Source organism: Talpa occidentalis, unplaced genomic scaffold (genome assembly GCF_014898055.3).
Source record: "Talpa occidentalis isolate TD23 unplaced genomic scaffold, MPIMG_talOcc4v2.1 talOcc4.12, whole genome shotgun sequence".
Classification (NCBI taxonomy): domain Eukaryota; kingdom Metazoa; phylum Chordata; class Mammalia; order Eulipotyphla; family Talpidae; genus Talpa; species Talpa occidentalis.
This window is the reverse complement of record NW_023601212.1, coordinates 63,976,954-63,996,156: the sequence shown is the minus strand read 5'-3', so window position 1 is coordinate 63,996,156 and position 19,203 is coordinate 63,976,954. Positions and strand designations below refer to the sequence as shown.

Here is a 19,203-nt window from a genome sequence, read left to right as displayed (position 1 = left end):
CTTTTCTAAGTCATGTAGTTGTTGTTTTTTTTTAAAAAAGATTTATTTATTTATGCATTCAAGAGCTGGGATGTAGGCCAGAGATGTGGGGCGTGAGAGGATTCACCAGAGACAGAGCAGGGAACAGAACAGGCAGATTGACTGAAATACACCTGCTGAGGGGAGCAGCAGGAGAGACAGGAGAGGTCTCCTGCGCCATATGGGTTGCTCCTTGGCTGGCCGGGGATCGAACTTGTGCTGCAGAGGTTGCGGATTGCTTCATAGTGCGGTGCTTAACCCCTTGGGCCACCAGGGAGGCCCCTAAGTCATGCATTTGTTAGTGACAACCAAGTGAGGCTGTGAAAATGCTTAATCAACCATAAATTACGGTGGAAATATTATGACAAGTGTAATTTTCTATCTCATTGAAAGCTTGATTCTCTAGCTTGCCCTCAGTTTTCCCACCTCAGGGATCTTTGCATTTTCAGAGAACATCTAGAAAAAAGGCTTGATTAAGTCCAAAGGATGCATGGTGAATACTGAGACACCAGGAAGTCACCCTGCACAAGACAGCCTTCTAATCTGAACACTGAACTGTGAAAGCTGCGAGGGAGGAGGCAGGTGAAGAGAGTGTGATACACGGAGTGACTATAAATGCTTTGAATTTTCATTACTTCTTTGACTTTGTTGTGGAACAAGAATCTGCCAACCCCATATATGTCTTTTTGGCAAAAGGTTGATTTCACAGGAGAGGCTCTGAAGCCCGGGTGGAGGTGGCACTTGAAAAAAGACATTTACATGTAAAAACTTCTCTCTGGAGGGGCATCCCTCCTTCATTTTCTAAAGAACACCTAATCTCATCTCTTTTCGGTGGAGAAGACAAAACATAAATCTGCATACCTTCATTTGTGTGCCTTTCTTGGCAAACTCCTACTGACCCTTTCTCCCCCAAATCTCCCTTGTCTCAGCTGAGCTATTTAAGAACTTTGGATCACATGGGGGAGTTACTTCCTTATAGATACTGGGTCTTTCCGTGTAGACAGAGGAATACACATTATTATGAACTTTTTTTTCTTTTTTTCCTTTTTTTCTCTTATCACTCTTTCAGAAGCTTGTTTGATTATTTGCCTGCCTCCATGAACCCAAAGGGGCAGAGGATAATTCCTTTCGTATTCCAACCAACTTCCATAGTTCTTTTCCTTCCTATCCCCCTAACCTTTCTAAGTCGTGGTGTCACAGAGAGTCTGGATGGAAGGGCTCTCTGTTGAGGCTAAGTAGGAACCAAATAAGACATCAAGGGAAAAAAATAATAACAAGACAAAACACAACAAGACAAAACAAAAACAAGCAATTATAAACCAGAGACATCCTGCAGGGGAGGAGGAGGGAGAGGGATCAGAGGGAGGGACTGAGGAGCACAGGGGACTGAGGTGATGGTGCACGGGGTGCATTGGGGAAGGAATTCTATGGGGACTACACCTGAAGGGGAGGTAGGGAAGCAAACATTGTTTAAAAAAGAACAATGATGTAAAGTATATTTACAAATAAATAATTTTTAAAAATTAAATTTGACTAAAAAAAAAATGTCAGAGCTGCCGTCAGCCTGGGGGTGTGAAGCAACATGGGCCAGCCCAGGTCTGGGTCTGACCGAAGAGTGAGGGTGGTGGTCTAGACAAGGAGACATGGGTTATGTGATTTCTTTCCTTGTGCCCTTTCTCTCCTCTATGAACTGGAGAATGCCAGGGAGATGATGGACCACCCTGAAGAAACAGACTTTCAGAGAAATGTCTAACATTTACCCATAGAGACCATTGTCCAAATGTGATTGGCAGGCCTCGGGAGACCGAGTCCTGCATCTGATCAGCATGCAGTCCAGCAGTCCAGCATGCAGTCTATGCAGTCCATGCATCTGAAGCATGCAGTCCCATTGGTGCTGGAGTGATGTTGGTAATCCCATGTTCCCCCTGTGTAGAGAGCAGGTGCTCACAGATAGCTGTTAGCCTCCTGGTCAATGGTAAGGAAGGGGCTTAGTGGCTTGGTGGAGGCATGATAAATGGAGGGAGACAGGAATTCTCCCTCAGGAAAAGCCATATGATATAAAGGAGCATAGTGACAGTGACTGGGAACACAGTAGTTAATTGACTGCTGGCAGGTACCCATAGACATCTTGTGACATGCTTCTGAACATTTCTTTTGGTTCACTCTAACTTTGGCTCATTATAAAATACCGGAAACACCAAAGACAACTTTGAAAGGTAATCAGGTTGGCAAGCAACAGAGCTTTTTAAAAGCAAGAAATTTAAGGCTAACTTGATTGCTCTTTGGGTAAAATAATAGTGATTGTGCGAGAAGGGGAGAAGCCAATGGTCAGAGAATGTCGGAGATGGGTGTAATGGCATTCCTATCACTTCTAAAATGATTTGAGCTAAGTTTAATGAAACACTGTCATGGCAAATCAACTGCTTTTGACTGCCTACCTGAAAGTGTGATTAATAACTGTATGATCAAGTTGAATGGTGTAGTGAAACATCCCAGGTTATGTTTTGTTTTATAGGTGGTGTTTTAAATGTTCATTTTGTTAATTTCTAAACACACCCTCCCCTACTCCCACCACATTTTAGTGTTCGTAAAGGTTAGAAAATACCTTGAAATACTTAATTAGAGCATACAACAATGTTAAGTTTGAGCTGGGTGGGATTCCTTTTCAATGGTAATATCCTGAAATAGCTTACAGGGTTGCAAAAGGACAATCAGGACATCAGTGTGACAGTTTATTTTGTAGAGTATTTGTAGGTCTGTTAATGACATTGGCCTTCTTGGGCTGGTTTCTCAATCATCTTGGTTAAGTTACTCCTTGGAGGGAGTTGTCTGAACATCTTTTCTGAGATGCTTTGGCTCAGTGATTCTGAACCAATTATTTTTTGGAGTGTCATGCACATAAATTTTTTGAGAAGTTCATGAAAGACACACATACTTTTCTGAGAAAAGGGCTGCATGTAATTTCAGAAAGTTTAAGATATGGGCAAGTTAAAAACCTTGACTTACTTCATCTTGAGAACTGAAGTTGTTAGTCATGTTCTTCTTCTTCTATGTCCTGCATCCTTTCATTTCCCTTCCAAAACAGCAGCTGTGCAGTGTGAGGAGTCAGGACACAGGTGAGAGGAGTATGACCTTCCAGTGTGAGGCACAGCTCCAGCAACAGCTTCTAGAACACTGTGCCAATGAGAGGGAAAACCTACATTTTATCTAAACCCAGTTAAATCTCAAATTCATTTAACCAATGGGGGCTAGCTGAGCACTGCGTGCACACACACACACACACACACACACACACACACACACACACACACGGTTATGTTGTTGCAGGACAGGGTGAAGTGTATCCCAGGACCCATAGGCCTGCACACTCTATAAATGGGTTCTGCCATTTGGCACATCAAGACAAGATATGTTTGGGCCTCCCTGGTGGCGCAGTGGTTGAGCGCTGGGTTGCGAAGCTGCCCGCGGCCTCTGCGGCGCCAGTTCGATCCCCGGCTGCTCCCCGGCTGCTCCCCGGCTGCTCCCCGGCTGCTCCCCAGCTGCTCCCCGGCTGCTCCCCGGCCACCGGAGGAGGGTCCCACATGGCGCGCAGACCTCTCCTGCCGCCCGCTGCTCCCCTCAGCAGTGTACTTCGGTCCTTCTGCCTGCTCTGCTCCCCGTTCTGACTCTGGTGAATTCTCTCACCCTCCCAAGCTTCTGACTGTACCCAGTGTGTGTATAAACAAAACAAACAAACAAACAAAAAATAAATAAAACACGCCTCTATAAAAAAAAAATTAAAAAAAATAAAAAAAATTTAAAAAAGACAAGATATGTTCTAGTGCATTGGACCTTCAATAGAAAATAACTTTAATGCGATTATTGTGCAATAAAGAGAAGAAAAAGAATATAGTTAAGATAGTTTCCAATTAAACATTCAAAATTACCCATCCTTTTGTGGGTAAATGTCCAGCCAAACAGGGTTGACCCACAGAGGGACCACCGAGGCCCAGAAGCTTGCCACAAGTCTAAGGCACCTTCTAGTGGGGACCCATAGGAAAGGGGCAGAAGGAGCCAGGCAAGTCTGGAAGGGAAAAAGCAACATCAAAATCCATGTCACGATAAAGGCTGCTATTGTCAGCCTCCCCATGGGTCTCTCATCCACATCTCTGTCTCTTCCAAGTGTCTCCTTCCATGCTCCCCATGTTCCTAATCCAAGGCTGGGAAGCAAGCGCAGCTTCTTCACATGTCTCTCCGCTCCTTCTGCCTCCTCCAGTCATCTTGATCCCCTTCCCCTTCTCCATGCTCATCTCCACCCTGCCTTGGGTGGGGCAGGGAACCTGGAACCTCCCCTTTCTCTGGGGATTACTCTGTTAACAATGTGTTGCTTAATATCAGGGACACTTTCTGAGAAATATGCTGTTTGGTGATTTTGTTGTCGGAATGTCATAAAGTATAATTACTACCTAATGCCCCGAAAATACATGTTATATCTATTGGGACCACTGTTTTATATCAGCCCATCATGGATAGGAGCATGGTTAGGCGACTAATGATTGCAGTGGGCCTTGTGACAGGTCTGAAAGTAAACCGTGACTAAGATGTGGTCCCAGCTCTGGAGGGGCTCAAATCCAGTGGTGGAGATTGACTTACAAGCAAATAATAAAAATACCAGCTCTTGGCCCCTTTACAAGATAGATGACATCTTGAATCCAAACCAGCCACCTCTGGTTCATTACATTTTTTGTAAAAAAAAAAAAAATAATAATAATGAAAAAAGTTCACTGGAAGAACAACTCAAAATCCACATCTTATCAATTGGAATGTCTTCACACAGATTTCTTTATAAGTTTCCAAGACAAGGAATAGTTCTTTTGATTAAGTTCCTAAAAATGGACTTGTTAGATCAAGAGGATTAAATTTTTAATAGAGAGACCCAAAATACCTTCTAGAAAAGGTCACATCAAGAAAACTATCCTATGCATGATGATACCTGTTGAGGGAGGGGTTTTGTAAGAAATGTTGCTATTTCCTTACACCGCCTCTTGTAAGTAAGTTCTTATTTCCTTGCCTTAGAAAAGCCTCATTTCCTGTCTTCTCTGGGAGAACCCTGATTATAAAGGTGGCCTCACCCTCTGATGGAATCTCACTTAACTTTGCCCTCAGGTCTGACCCCAAAAGCTCATCTTCTGGCCTCTCTCTCATAGCTGCTCTGGCCTGGGTCTCGGAGCTGCTGATTCGCTTTGTTCTGCTGCTGTTCTTCAGCAGCATTTCAGGGCCTCTGGGAGTAACATCAGGGGGTGCTTCCACCCCCTGCAGCAAAGAGCACTCCTCTCTTTTCCCTGACACTCAGGGAGAGTAGATTTGGCTGAGCATGAATCAGAATCTGGGTTGTGGATGAAAAGATGGGTAGGAAGGGAGGAGGGGGACAGGACATTTTTCTCTTAGCTGTGAGAGCAAGCTTTCCAATTTAATTTCGGTTATTCGAGTCTGGTTTCTTAGAATGTCATTCCTTGTTGAGGCTGCTCTGAAAGCAGGAATTTTGTGGTCTGGTATGAGATGGCAGGGCTCAGAGCCACCACTCACCTACTGCTTTTGGACTAGCATATGCAGCGCCACCTCAAGTACAGGTCAGTCACCAGTGGAACCTTTGCACACATTTCATTTTATTTAAAGTTTATTTATTTATGTATACAAGATCTGGGGTACAGGCCAGAGGTGCGGGGGGTGAGAGGTTTCCCTAGAGACAGAGTGGGGAACAGAGCAGACAGACTGACTGAAATACACTGCTGAGGGGAGCAGTGGACAAGACAGGAGAGGTCTGCTGAGCCATGTGGGTAGCTCCCTGGCAGGCCCGGGATCAAAGTGGTGCAGTGGCTGTGGATAGGTTCATAGTGCTGTGCTTTAAAAAAAAGGGATGCCTGGTAGCTTTCCTCCAGATGGATTCAATTCTGAACCAGAGTGTTGTTCTGTAAGAAGGGGCAGTTTGCACTTCAACTTCCTGCCAGCTGTGGCCAACAGCCTTCCTGCAGCAACTTGTCCACAGGGCAGTCTGAGGGTGGTTTCCAGGCCTTGCTGTTGCTGTAAGTGTTATAGAACAGGGAGAGGGGCATAAGGACACTGAGTTTGGGATCAGCCTCCTCAAATGTCCAGACCACATCTTCCAGGATGTGTCTCCTTAACATGTAGATTATTTCTAGTTGAGGTCAATCTAGGCCCCGTAGGTTTTTTGGGAGTGGGTGTGGTATGGTAACATACATCTGAGGAGGTGTGATCCTATTTCCTTAAGTCATGTATAGTATACCAATGTTATTTATACTAAAAAAACAGTATGAAAGAAAAAAAGAGAAAGTTTTATCATTACCTTAACTACTTAGAAGAATGAAGTTTGGGAACATTATCCAGATTCAGGGCTAACCCCAGAAATAACCTCTTAGTGGGGAAACCTATCTACATGGCAGAGAGTTTCAGAGCATCCGGCATTGTCATATGAACCCCCCTCCTCTCTCCTTGAAGCCCCAGGTCCCTATTGTATTTCTTAGATCAGAGTAAGGCTGTTGGGGGCCTCCCTGGTGGTGTAAGGGGTTAAGACACAACCTATGAAACTATGAAGCTATTTGCAGTCATTGTAGCGTGAGTTCGATCCTTGGCCAGGGAACTACCCACATGGTGCAGCAGACCTCTCCTGACTTTCCCAGTGCTCCCCTCAGCAGTGTGTTTCAATCTTCCTGTTCTGCTCCCCACTCTGCCTCTGGTGAATCCTCTCACCCCCCACACCTCTAGCCTGTACCCCATTTCTTGTATGCATAAATAAATAAATCTTTTTAAAAAAAGAAGTGTTAAAAAAAAGAATAAGGCCATTGGTTTGTCCTGTTTACTGGAGAATTTATAGTTGTGTAGATTCTCCATGCTTATGGCATTTAATCTATTCTTTTCTTGTACTAATCTGCATGATATTAATTTGATTGCTTCACTAGTTTGAGAAGAACCCAGAGGGGTGGGGAAATTTCTTCTCTTCCCTGCATGACCTAATGTTGATGGCTCGCGGTGTGCTCTGGGAGACACAGAGGTGGACCAACAGATGAACAGAGGCTTAGCCCGCACAACTCACTTTCCTTCCAACTTCCCAGTTCTTGTCTACTTCCACCTTCCTGCCTCTTGTCCAGTGATCTCTCCTTTAATATGGAGACAAAAACGGCCCTGTTGAGGAATTTTGCTAGAGCATGTCTGTACTAAGTAGATCAAGTTTTGTGTTTAGTTTTGCTTGTTAGCTTTTCATTCTGGACACAGTTCTTGTCCCCTATAATCTAAGAGCCCTAGATCAAGTCATCATCTCATTGGTTTAACTGTAGTGGCAGTAGTAAGGTTGTATTAGTTAATGCTAGCTGCTGTAACAGAGAAAATCTGAAATCCCAATTACCTAATACAAGAGGATTTTATTTCTGACTCATAAAGCAGTTCAATGACTGTGTAATTCAGGGACCCAGGAACCCAAGGACCCAAACTCTTTCTACCCCCCTGCTCTGCCATTTTCACCTAAGGCAGGAGGAGGGGAAGAAAGGAGATGGCATCACTTGACAAGTAAGTGACCCATATCATTACTGCTCACACTCTATTGTAGGAACACTTCACATGTGGCCTAAGGAGCAGAATTTCTGGGAAATATATCCTTAGCTGTGGTAGAAGCTCCTCAAAGATAACTTTCTACCACAGAAGGGGAACTAGGAATACAAAACTTTGGGGAGCAGTGATCCATGTCTGCTGCAGGGGCTGAGCTGAGGACAGCATCGAGGACCTCGAGCTTCTGTTTCCCTGCTCAGAACTTTGCCTTTGCTCTATTTTGTGGAGAGAATCTTTATGCTTTATTTAGCAACAGTCCCTGCTCAGAGATGATGTTAATGGAGGCATGTTAACCCGAACATGACAAGGCTAAAATAAAATAATTACATTTCTTTGGGGTCTTAGATCAGTAAACGAGTGAGCACAAACTCAGCTATCCACCCAAAGTGATTCGTCCCAGGGTCTTTTGTTTAAGGGGGCTTTAAAGGGAAACAGGACAGGGGTGGAGGGAGCATAGAACTGCCAAAACTAGGATTGGTTATAGATTATAACCCTTCATTGGCTTTAGTCAAAACAGCCTTGATTACGAGGGAAAGAAGAAAAATAAAAAAATATCTTGGCACCGTTCTGGGAGAAGGTTTGTCTTGCTGAACATCAGTTCTTGTCAGTCAGAAATAAGGTTATTGTTATTATTATTATTATTATTATTATTATTATTATTTTAAGTTCAGGAAGATGAACACAAGATGAGTGGCTTCAGTAGGCTTGTTAATCCTTTTCACAGGCTTCAGTTGGGAGTGGGTGGAGAGGAAGGAAGGGGTTTTAACCTTTGGTAACACCTGCCTCTCTTCCTGCCCTGCAAGAGGATAAAGACCTCTCCACACTCCCTCCCTACCATGCATTTCCTCTCTCCCCAATCTCAAAGCTAATGCACAGCTGAATTTGCCTGGAAACCTCCATGACCCTCCTCCTCCACTCAAGTCAGGGTGTTCGTTGTTGTTGTTATTATTATTATTATTTTTAATGATTTTGATGGAAGGGTTTGTAGGGAAAGAAAGAACTTTTAATAAAGGCAGCTTCCTTTCTTCCTGGGTTCGGAGAGGTGGGTAGGGGTGGGAGTATAGCTTTCAGAATTCTAGAGGCGCTCAGGGAATTAATAAAATCTGACAAAGGCCAGCGAGGCGCTGATCCGGAGGCGAGGGCGGCGCTTTCCTGCGGAGGTGTCCTCCACGTGACGTCAGAAGCGGCTCCCGTTGCCCCGGCAACGTCACCCGATCCGTCTGCCTTGGGCACACATGCTGGTCTCTCTGGGCGCTCTTCTTTAATGGCGAGGAGCTAAAAATGAACCTCACTATCCCCAAAAGGCAACTTAATCATAGGGAGGTTCTATCCAATACTCATGCATTCTGTAGGCGGAGACAGCTCAAGAGAGTGGATAAGGCTAGAATAATAGGAAGGACTCGTGGCGGGCCAAGAAATCTTCCATTACACGCAAAACCTTCCTGTACTAGGAAAGGAAATTGCTGATCTGCCCTCTAACAGTGCCCTTCAATGCCACCTGTTTCATATGAAAAGTGCCATTGAATCATACCTAGGAGTGCTGCTCTGGTCTGGAGGGTTCCAGAAAGACTGCAGAGATGGCACCATTAAGTTCCAGCAAGGCAGAGAAGGGTAAAAGCCCCTACTCCAAGTCTAAAACTTTTCAGCTACCCACCTTCAACCAATGTGTTCTTTTTCTTTTCATTCTTTCTCTTAAAAAAAAAAAAAAAAAGTACCATTACTTTTCATCCTTGCTAGTGATGTAAAAAGACAGTGACAACAGGACAGGTCTCTCTACCTGCCTCACCAGATAAGCATCCCTATCTCTTGCATTTAACAAGTTTGTTTGTTTAACAAATTTATCTTCCTGTATTCTGCCAATCTCCCTAGATCTCTGATGCCCTCATTGAAAGGACATGCCAAACCTTCCCCATCTCCAGCCCCACATTTTTAGCTCCTTTGTATAAATACCACTGCCCTCTGCCAAATAGCAGGATGGTGGTCTTTCACACTGCTGCCCTCCTCAGTGTGCCAATAAATTAAACTACTGTCCTTTTCCTCAGACTCTGTTTCCTTTTGTTGGCTGAGGGAAGCTGAGGCTGCTGTTTCGGTATTACTAGTGTTTTGACAGTATAGGATTTCCCCCCTCAGATGTAGACACTTTAGCTCTCCCACCCCTGAAGCACAATCCTTAACTGTGGTCCATTGTGCTCTCTCTCTACTTTTCTCATCCCTCCTCCCAAGCCCCTCGGGATGTCTCAGGTCTATGGTCATCTTTTAAGGACTGGTTTTAATGCTTGTCTTTGTTCCTTTGTTTTGTTTCTCTATATTCCACATGTGAATGACATCATCCAACATTATCTTCCTCCTTCTGACTTGTTTCATTTAGCACAATCCCCTGCAGTTCCATCCATGTTGTTGCAAATGGCAAAATTCCATCTTTTTTCTTTATGTATATATATAAAATTGTAGCCCATTATGTATATATACCATGTCTTCTTGATCTACTCATCTGTTCTTGGTCTCTTAGGCTGGCCATGGTAAACAGTGCTGCAATTAGCATAGAGCTGCAGGTTTCCTTTCAAATTAGTGGTTTTGTGTTCTTCGGGTAGATTCCTGGGAGAAGAATTGCTGGATCATATGGCAGATTCATTTTTAGTCTTTTTTTTAAAGACTTATTTATTTATGCATATAAGAGCTGGGGTGTAGGCCAGAGATGTGGGGAGGTGAGAGGATTCACCAGAGACAGAGTAGGGAACAGAACAGGTGGACTGACTGAAATACACTGCTGAGGGGAGCAGCGGGTGAGTCAGGAGAGGTCTGCTGTGCCATGTGGGTCACCACCCTGGCCAGAGATCCAACTTGTGCTGCAGAGGCTGCAGATAGCTACATAGTGCTGCAACTTAACCCCTTGAGCCACCAGGGAGGCCCTCATTTTTAGTCTTCTGAGAAACCTCTACTCGCTTTCCATAGGGGCTGGACCAGTCTATATTCCCACCAACAGTGTAACACCAGAACTTGTTCTTTCTTTATGAATGACTGAGAGGCTTAAATACTCCAGTTTGGCTCAAAGTACTAGTGAATGAAGGTGAGGCAGAATTTCATGGTGGCCAAACACCCTCACATTTGTGTCACATTGACTCAGTGGCTCTGTTATTTCTGGACTGTGTGATCTTGGGCCAATTAATTAATCTTAGTGAACTTCAGTATCTTTGTTTGTAAAATGAAAACGATTATCTGCTTTGTAGTATTTTAAGGGATAGACAATACAAGGCATGCAAAGTGCTTAGCTCCATGTCTGGCACTCAAGGAAAGGGTGCCTATTCTCCTACTTTGAATAGTTCTTTTTTTTTTTTTTTTAAAGATTTATTTATTTATTTATACAAGCACTGGGTACTCCAGAAGCGCTGGAGGGTGAGAGAATTCACCAGAGCCAGAACAGGGAACAGAACAGGCAGATGGACCAAAATACACTGCTGAGGGGAGCAGCAGACATGGCAGGAGAGGTCTGTCACGCCATGTGGGACCCTCACCAGCGGCCAGGGATCAAACCAGTGCTGCAGAGGCTGCAGGCAGCTTTGCAGCCCAGCACTCAACCTCTGTGCCACTAGGGGAGGCCCACTTTGAATAGTTTTTAAAACATTCCAAACATTCCTACTCCAGGGCTAACACTAGCCCATATTAAGGCTCTGCACAAATGAGAAAAAGTGTCTCTTTTGGCCGACAGACTGCAACAAGGTACCTCTTCCTCCAGGCCCTGCAGTCCTGTGCTGGTTATGGCTGGTCCGGGGGCGCCACCTTCACATTAGCAGGCAGCACCTTCTCTTTCTTTTCTCAGCAATTTTCCTGGGAGAGAGATTGCAGAGTTAAGTCTCATAAAAACATCACAGATTCAAAGTACATAAGCAGTGGAGGGCATTGACGTTTTGGACTAGCTTTATTTATTTTTTTTAAGATTGATTTATTTATGCATACAAGAACTGGGATACAGGCCAGAGGTGCGGGTGGGGGTGGGGGTGGGGGGAGGTTAGAGGATTCACCAGAGAGAATGGGGAACAGAGCAGGCAGATTGACTGAAATACACTGCTGAGGGGAGCAGCGGGGAAGGCAGGAAAGGTCTGCTGCGCCATGTGGGTCACCTCACTGACTGTGGATTAAATTCATGCTGCAGTGGCTGTGGATAGCTTCACAGTGCTGAGTCTTAACCCCTTGCGCCACCAGGAAGACACCCTGTGTTGGACATTTTATTTGAGCAATTATAGAAACTCTAGATGCTGTTAACTTCTCCGGAAAGAGAATTTATTTTTGCTCTGGCAGGCTTTTTGTACTCGGGGCATATTGCCTTAATCCTGTTTGAGATTGAGATGATTCAGAGCTGTGTTTCAGTTTTGTGAGGACTATTTATTTCTTATTCAGCTTTACTTCTTGGTGGTTGTTGCCTGGCTATTGTCATTAGTTGAGTAGGTGACCTGGTGTCGGTCCCTTCTAAACCTAGAGGTGTCAGCAAAGGTTGCCTTTTGGGGCATTGCTCACCTGGGTCTTTTAATACATATGTCTAGTGAGCATTTCAGATGAGATGATAACCAGGTTCTCTTTCACCTCTTGCCATTTCTAGTTGTAGAGTTACCTCTGTGAAGAGGAGAATAACGGGCTGGTTGCTTTCATAAGAGTCCATGAGTGGGATCCTGTCTACAAGGTGCTTTTGTATCATTATCACATAGGTGAAATAAGATCGATTTTTGCAAAAAATTATTAAAGAACTGGGGCCTCCCTGGTGGTGCAAAGGGTTAAGACACAACACTGTGAAGCTATCCACAGCTACTGCAGCACGAGTTTGATCCCCGGCCAGGGAGGTGACCCACATGGTGCAGCAGACATCTCCTGCCTCACCGCTGTTCCTCTCAGCAGTATAGTTCAGTTCATCTGCCTGTTCTGCTCCCCACTCTCTCTCTGATGAATCCTCTCAACCTCTGTATCTCTGGCCTGCAACCCACCTCTTGTATGCATAAATAAATAAATCTTTAGAAAAAAAAAAAAGAACTGAATAACCTATTATTGAATGAGAAGACAATCCAGAGAGGTGGAGAGCAGAGATTTCAATTTGGATCTGAAATGACACAGTCGAATGTGATGAGCTCTTGTCTCTAGAAAAATCACCACCTTATTAAGCCTCAATCCCTTCTTGTCAGCATGGTTTGGTTAATTAATCCATGATTAATCAGAAAAGTTAATTGAATTCTTAGAACTTAACGAACTAACATGGTGATGGATTTAGGATCCCAATGGAGAAGCAAGCTATCTGACTTTGGTTATTTGCACAAGCTGTGATTTAGTCCTGACAATTGAGGGGTTTTTTTTGTAAGCAGTGTGACAGTTAAGTGGAAGACTCTTGTGTCCAGATTAAATAGGGTGGAATTAGTGGTATTTTACAGGCTCTGCAATTCAATTCATTTTCTGGGAAGGTAGTCAAGAAAAAAGCAATAAAAGCCCTTGGTTATATAAGTATTAGACCAAAGCTGGAATTCGCTGAGAGTTCTTACTTTTATTCATCTTTGCCTCCCCAGGGTCTTAAACTATATGGAACCTGGCATATAGTCAATAACTATAAAAAAACCAAGATGAATGAATAAATAAATGATTCCTCCATCTCTCTCTATAATACGTTTGGTTACACACTTTGTACCATTTCATGTGGTAGGTTCTAGGGACCAGAGGTAAAAACAAGTCACAGTCTGTCCATCAAGGTGGCTGCCCCCCAACAAGCAATGACAACAATTTGATGTGGTAAAAGGTTAGTAAGAAGAGTGGGAGAGTTGTGGAACCCCAGAGGGAGGAACAGACAGCATTTCACAGATAAAGTGATTTTTGAGCTGGGTCTTCCAGTATGAATAACAGTTATCCCATGCAGGAGGTTGGGGAAACCCGTTTCACAGAGCTGTGTGGTGTGTGTGACAATGGAGGTGTGAAAGCGGAAGGAGTCTGAATGGTGTGTAGCTTTGTGTAGCCTGAGAATGTGGGAAGGAGCAAGGGATGAGAAGGGAGGGTTTAAATAAGGTTGGGGGAAGTTTAGAATTGTTACAGGGCAGCCCAGATACAAAACGGGGTGCCTGACTGTGGGTCCTCACCCGCGCTTAAAAGGACTTATCAATGCTGTACTGCAGGCACACACGAAAGGTTAATAAAAGGTTTATTCACAAGGGAAGGGCAAATGACGAAATGTACAACTCAGGGAGAAAAGTGGGAGACAAAGTTTTAAATGCGTCCTACCCAATCTGCCGATCTGGAATCCCAAATGGCGCTCTGAGAGCTGGCCGCGAGCCAGGAGCCGTGAAGCCAGGGGGCGAGTGAGAGAGCGACCCCCCCAAGCCCAATGTTTAGTTTTTATACCCAACCTGGCTACTTAACTCCACCCTCAGGTCCCAGCCACCCTCCCTTTGGTGGTGATGGGATTTGTCTTTCCCAATGTCTTGATGGCTTTGGTCTGGAGTGGGGGTGGAGTCCACAAAGCCTGCATGGAATTAGCTCAGGACATCCTTTCCTCCTAACAGAATGACAGTTTAGGGAGCATTGAATCTTTTTTTAAAGACTTATTTATTTACGCATATAAGAACTGGGGTGTAAGTCAGAGGTGTGGGGGGTAAGAAGATTCACCAGAGAGAGTGGGGAGCAGAACAGGCAGATCTACTGAAGTACACTGCTGAGGGGAGCAGCGGGCAAGACAGGAGAGGTCTGCTGTGCCATGTGGGTAGCTCCCTGGCCAGGGATCGAACTCATGCTACCGTGGCTGGCCATAGCTTGATAGTGCTATCTTTAACCATTGTGCCACCAGGGAGGCCTGGAGCATTGAATTTTTTGGGCCAAATGTGGTGTCTTTGAAGGATTTTTCAGTTTGTGATTATCAGATTCACATTTTAGGAAGAGATTCTTGTGAGTAGATGGTATTTGAGTTAGAAAAAAGACACTCAGGACAGAGACCTGGGTTAGTGGTAAGATCCCAATGGCTCTGGGAAAAGGTAGCCAACTGAGGACAGGAGGACAGAGTCCTGAAGTGTTTATAGTACCTGGCTTATGCTTAAGCACTTTGTAAAGATTCAGTGTTTAATATTTGCCTGAGGAGAGATGATAGGTGACAGAAGCCCTGGCTAAGGCAGCAGCAATAGGGACAGAGAGAAAATGAAAGACAGGAGGGGCTGGAGTGCTGACTCACGCTGGTTGTCCTGGAGCTGCAGGCTGTTTTCTGCTGACTCTGGCTGCTGCAGAATCTGCTCGCTGGCCTCATTATAATCTCAAATGGGACCCAAGGGTGCTTGACCTTGGGCCTTGTTGCACCTTTAGGCAGAGCCACAAAACTAAGAGTTAGTTGCCAACAGGAGAGGCCCATCTCCGGGTGAAGGCAGATGTACCCGCAGTTTCTGTCCCTGCGGCCTTCACAGTCTGCTTTTGCACTGGGGGTCCAGGGTAGGCTTCGGGTCCTGCACAACAGGGCAGCACAGAGCAGCAGATGCTCTGCATCGGGAAGGAGGTGCAAATGTGCAGAGGAGCTTCTGTACCCAAGTGAGTACTGCTCATGGGGAGAGATTTGAGGGTGCCAGGAAGGACCTGGCCTGCAATTTTTTTCATGACTTGAAATCCCACCAGTGGGAACCAGATTCTTTGTATTTAAAGGCTTTACATATATATATATATATATATATATATATATATATATATATATATTTAAAAGATTTATTTATTTATTTATACAAACACTGGGTGCTGTCAGAAGCGCGGGAGGGTAAGAGAATTCACCAGAGCCAGAGCAGGGAGCAGAGCAGGCAGAAGGACCGAAGTACACTGCTGAGGGGAGCAGCGGGCGGCAGGAGAGGTCTGCGCGCCATGTGGGACCCTCGCCTGGAGGCCGGCCAGGGATCGAACCAGCACTGCAGAGGCTGCAGGCAGCTTCGCAACCCAGTGCTCAACCGCTGTGCCACCAGGGGAGGCCCAAGGCTCTTTATGTTCTATTGAGTGCAATACCCCAGGGAAAGGTAGCATCTTTAAGGGAAGGGATAACAACCCTAACAGAAATAATAATAACTGTTAGTGGGCATAGTGAGTGACTCCTTAGGTCCCCCAAAGCTGCGTGCTCTGAATGGGTTCTGCCCTTTGTCACATAGAGACAAACACTTAATGCATAGACATTTAATAGAAAAATAACTTTAGGGCTTCCCTGGTGGCACAAGAGGTTGAGTCATAGCCCTGTGAAGCTATCTACAGCCACTGCAGCATGAGTTCCATCCGTGGCCAGGAAGATACCCACATGGTATAGATCTCTCCTGTCTCACTGGCTGCTCCCCTCTGCAGTGTATTTCAGTAGATCTGCCTGCTCTGCTCCCCACTGTGCTCTGGTGAAACCTTTCACCCCCCACCTCTGGCCTGCACCCCAGTTCTTGTATGTATAAATAAAATCTTATAAAAAAAAAAGAAAAATAACTTTAATAGAATTAGTGTGCAATAGGAAGGTGGAAAGAAAAGAAAAATACAGTTTCCAAGTGAAATACCCAAAGTTACCCCACTAGGTAATGCCCAGCCAAACAAGATTGGCCCAAAGCAGGGCCACCGAGGCCCAAAAGCCTGCCACAAGTCTAAGGCATCTTCTGGTGGGGACTCATAAGAAATGTACAAAAGGGGCCAGGCAAGTCTGGAAGTAAAAAAAGCAAAAGTCAAAATCCAAGTCAAGATAAAGACTGCCACTGTCAGCCTCCCCAGGGGTCTCTCACCCACATCTCTGCCTCAAGTATTCCATGTCCACCAGTCCCTGGAACTTGTCCAAGGCCAAGCAAAAAGTGTGGCTTCATCTTCACATGTCTGTGCTCCATGTGCCCCTTCCAGGTCTTCCCTCAATTCTTCTTCCTCAGTATTCTCCTCAGCTTCTCCTCACCGCTCTGCTTCACCATTCCTTGGGTGGGGCAAGGAATCTGGAACCTCCCCTTTTTCTGGGGATTACACTATTACATAACAATTACCAATATTTACAGAGAACTGTTTATGCTGGCACTAGTAGGTACCTTTTATTCAATGCCAAATTTAATTGTTCTGACAGTTTTTTTTTTTAAAGATTTATTTATTCATGCATACAAGAGCTGGGGTACAGGCCAGAGGTGTGGGGTGTGAGAGGATTCACCAGAGACAGAGTGGAGAACAGAACAGGCAGACTCACCGAAGTACACTGCTAAGGGGAGCAGAGGGCGAGCCAGGAGAGGTCTGCTACGCCAAAAGGGTTGCTCCCAGGCCGTGGATCGAACTCATGATGTTTGCAGTGACTGCAGATAGCTTCAGAGGTTGCGTCTTAACCCCTGGCGTCACCAGGGAGGACCTCTGACAGTTCTTTAAGATGAATTTCATTCCATTTGGGTACATGGAAACCCAGAGAAGTTAAGAAGCCTGATTAAAAACATACAGCATACCTCTTTGAGAACACCGTAACAGAGAGAGCAAGAAAAGAGTAAGAGTGAGAATAAGAATGTGAAAGAGGAGAATTCTGGGTACGGATTTGGTGGGTATCCCTGGAGAACAGAAAGGGTGGAGGAGGGGCCTTCCTGGTGGCACCGGGGTTAAAGACACCGCTATCAAGCTGTTGCCAGCCACTGCAGCTTGAGTTCGAATCCAAACTGGCCAGGGAGCAACCCACATGGCGCAATAGACCTCTGCTGTCTTGCCTGCTGCTGCCCTCAACAGTGTATTTCAGTAGATCTGTCTTTTCTACTCCCCACTCTCTCTGGTGAATCCCCTCACGGCCCTTCCCTCCCCCACCCACTTCCCACATCTCTGGCTTACATACCAGTTCCTGTATGCATAAATAAATAAAAGGTTTATATATAAAATAAAAGGATGGAGGAGAGGTTAAGTTTTGGCCAGGGCTGGCCCCGTTTCCATCATTCTCATCGACTTCATAGATTAGTTTCTCCCCCTTGTTTCAGTCAGCTCTTCTTCCCAGCGGTGACGGGACTTCTAGGACAGGTGGGGTTAGAGTTAAGGGCTTCACACAGGACTACTTAAGAGATTTAATTTATCCGAGTTTATCCAGCCATGGTCTAGAGAGCAAAGTAGACTCCTTACAACCAGGACAATGGACTGTTTTTGCATCCTTTATGCAAGGCACAGAGTTTGGCACACAGTAGGTGCTCAACAGATGCTCACTTAAGGAATGTTCCCAAAGGAGTCTCCACTGGATCTTAGGTTTGCTTGCTTCAGAGCCCTGCTGTCTAGTCTGTTCTACCTGTTTCTGGTGATACAAGAATTGCAGGTTTGTCTGCTTATGAATTCAGGAAGGACCACAAAGGATGTAACACATTTGAGCTTCATTGTTTATTAATGATTGCTTAATCATCTGGTTCACTTAAAATTAAAAATTTTAAACTCCAAGTTTCTCACCAGAAAGGATAGAGAGGATATAGATGGACAAAGAATCTGATCTACAAGATTAGGGTGACACATGTCCTAGATATATGTCAGAATGGCTTGATGGTCTCCCATGGGGATGTCACCAATGAGCAGTCAGTTGTTACCAGTTTCGCCAGCCTCCATCTCTCTCTCTTTTCTCCCACATCTGTCATGATGCCTCCATTTTCACTGGGTGGCCTTGGATTAGACCTTCAATTAACCCCAGCCTTCTTGCCTGTGTTACTATAATCATTCTTCCTGCCATCAGTGTTTTTTGCCCTTCAATACATCTTCTTACTGATGATTGAGTCTTTTTCCTCAAATTCAATTTCCAAATTGATCATGTCAATATCCAGAGAAAACTCCCCTAGTGGATTTTTTTAGATGTACTCCTTGGTAAAATCTTTCCAGGTCTGACTTTTGCTTACCTTTCCAGGCTCATTACCTCACTTGGCCACAAACCTCTTCTCCTCTTAATAACACCAATGAGCTAAGAGCTCAGCTCCTAGTAATTTTTAAAAAAGATTTATTTATTTATGCATACAAGAGCTGGGATGTAACTTGGCCAGAGGTGTGGGGTTGGTTGGGGGTGTGAAAGGATTCACCAGAGACAGAGTGGGGAGCAGAACAGGCAGACTGACTGAAATACACTGCTGAGGGGAGCACTGGGCAAGACAGGAGAGGTCTGCTATGCCATGTGGGTATCTCCATGGCCAAGGATGGAACTCCAGTGGCTGTGGATAGCTTCACAGTGCTGAGACTTAGCCCCTTCTGCCACCAGGGAGGACCTCCTAGTAATTTTTTTGCATAATTTTGTCCTTACTCTTGCTGTCCTGAATTTGAGCTTCCCCAGATCATTTCCAGTTTACCATGTTTAATTTCTGATGTTTTTCAGAGATACGCAAATCAAAACCACAATGAGTCTCAACCTCACATCTGTAAGAATAACCTATATTGAAAAGCCCAGAAACAACAAATGTAGTAAAGATGTGGGGAAAAGGAACTTTGAAAGTACACTGTTGGTGCAAATGTAGACTAGTCCAGCATCTGAGGAAAACAGTATGGCAGCTTTTCAAAATATTAAAACAAGATCTGCCATATGATCTAGCAATTCCACTACTAGGTAACTTTTCTATTTTTTTTTAAACATTTATTTATTTATTTATTTATTTATACAAGTACAGGCCA

At 44.7% G+C, this 19,203-nt stretch overlaps 1 long non-coding RNA gene across 1 annotated transcript; it reads right to left on the bottom strand.

The window, feature by feature from the left end:
• Positions 1 to 2,725: 2,725 nt before the first annotated feature.
• On the bottom strand, positions 2,726 to 16,520 carry LOC129145556 (uncharacterized). Its single transcript, XR_008551299.1, has 4 exons — positions 16,353 to 16,520; positions 14,804 to 14,925; positions 11,339 to 11,442; positions 2,726 to 3,192 (listed from the first exon to the last, which is right to left on the bottom strand). It is a non-coding gene; the product is annotated as an uncharacterized LOC129145556 (long non-coding RNA).
• Between the last annotated feature and the right edge of the window lie 2,683 nt (positions 16,521 to 19,203).